We start from the raw sequence: 2135 nt of genomic DNA, 5'->3' as shown, positions 1-2135 counted from the left end.
AGGAGTGTTAGCTATCCATGCAAACTCTAATAGGTATGCACTATTGGGCAAAGGCGATATGCCCAGGCGATAAAACGCACAACGGCTCCTAAACATCGTTTAAGGGCAGCGCAAACAAGGCCAGTTTGTAATATTTAAACTTAAAGCGTAATATATTTATGATTTAGATCATGCGATATTAGTTATATTTGTGAACTTTATTCTTTATTTAGCATTTGCATTCACAAGGAGCTTAATGTTATATAGCGCCACATCCAAGACTACTTTTCCGGAAAACTGAGCTCTGTATTGTGTTGTAATCCAATTACTTATGTATATATATATATATACACACATCAGTTAACCGGAAAGTCAATGTAAAATGTTTGCTAAAAAGCAAATAATTCACAATTCGCGGACACGTGAACGTTATTGTTTCCCTTCGGGTCGATATGTATCATTTATTATTATTTCAAATACAATGCATTATATAATAATGGTAACAGCTATTTAAATGTGAACGTATCAATAAATTTGCGCCGTCAACGTGCCAGTTATTAATATTTTGGTGTCGTTTCAACAAAATCAAAACCCGTAAAAAATAATTAATCATAAAGCAGTGTATTTGTTTAGTACGCCCCCCGTGATAATATTATGTTTATCGGTTACACACAACAGGAATATAAAATAAATCAAGTCCGGCTAAATGTACATCATTAAGGGAGGTCTGACCAGATTTTTTTCAACCAAAATCATCAGATTAGAAGAATGAAAAAAAAAAAAATAAACAGTGCTGGATTTGTAGGTACATAATATGTTCATTAAATAATTGCATTATTAGCTGTAAGATGTTTATAACTATAATAATGAAGGTTAGGTTAAACAAAACCACAAACACACCAGTCTTATTCGGAAAATCGTTTTGATATTTTTCATATAATAGAGAACATTTCTAAAAAAAACATCAATTTCAATTTGACAGAGGGTACTGAATATTTAAATTACATAATATGTTGTACATGTTGTATCATACACACGCTTAGGGGGTATTACTCGAGATAGGATGCGCTCATAAAATATAAACAAAAGCGATACACATTAAGATGAGTTTTAACGATTCCGCGAAAACACCATTTAAACCTACTGCGTAACCCAGCCGAAGAGCTTAAGATCGTACCATATATACCTACATATATGTGAAATTAAAGGAACACAGAGTTTCGGCGGCAAGATTAATAAAATTTAATTAACGCATCCAGAGTCTTCTCGGTGACGACAGACAAATACATAGTTATTCCAGTACCTGCATAGAGCTTTTAGAAGATAGCCCTGATTTCGTTAATAAAATATTTAACTCTCATCAAACAATACTACATCATCGTGCATAATATTGATTAGGTTGTCTGGCTAACTGCTTGGCGCGAAATCGGATTACACTGCGGTTTACCTGCGGGGATTAAACCGTGCGTTTCGCGCTGCAACGATAATAATAATATTATACTATAATATATTATAACACAACGGTACAAACGACGACCGAACCGCTAAACAGACAAAACGGTACTCCAGAGAATTGCAGGAAACCCGAAAACACGAGACAAACGATACACCGTCAAGAGCGAAACCGTATTAAAATGATTTAGCTGTCGTGGGATCGACCGCCACGCGTGTGTACAGAGTGATCAATTTAACGCAAGACACACTCGCTCTCTTTGGAAATAACTACAATTTCGTAGTTTTGTTTATACTCGAGAAAAGTTAAATACCGAAATTCAGTTTAAAACGCTCTCAAAAAAAAAAAAAAAAATTCCCAAAGCCGCACACGCTGTCATTCCGACAACAACTTTGTATACACAAAATATAATGTCTTACCCACACATTTTCAAGATTTCCTACACAATGTCATGCACGCGTTTTCCCTCTTGGAATAATGTTGTATTATTTCCCTATAGAAAATTCGTCCGTCTCTTCGCGCAATAATATTATTTTAATTATCAAAACAACAGCCGGAAAGTTCAACGGTGACGTCAGAACCGGACGAGAGTAATTAAAAATAAAATCATTATTTCGGACAAGTACCGCCAACAAGAGATCGAAACGGCCGGGCGCGTTGAACTTGTACAAACTTTGACCGGGTAAGCACAAACTTGGGGCCA

This window comes from Adelges cooleyi, unplaced genomic scaffold (assembly GCF_023614345.1).
Source record: "Adelges cooleyi isolate 19-005CV unplaced genomic scaffold, UGA_ACOO_1.1 ACOO_flye_CR_arks_rails_tigmint_CR_PRNA_108, whole genome shotgun sequence".
Classification (NCBI taxonomy): Eukaryota; Metazoa; Arthropoda; class Insecta; order Hemiptera; family Adelgidae; genus Adelges; species Adelges cooleyi.
This window is presented reverse-complemented; position numbering follows the sequence as displayed.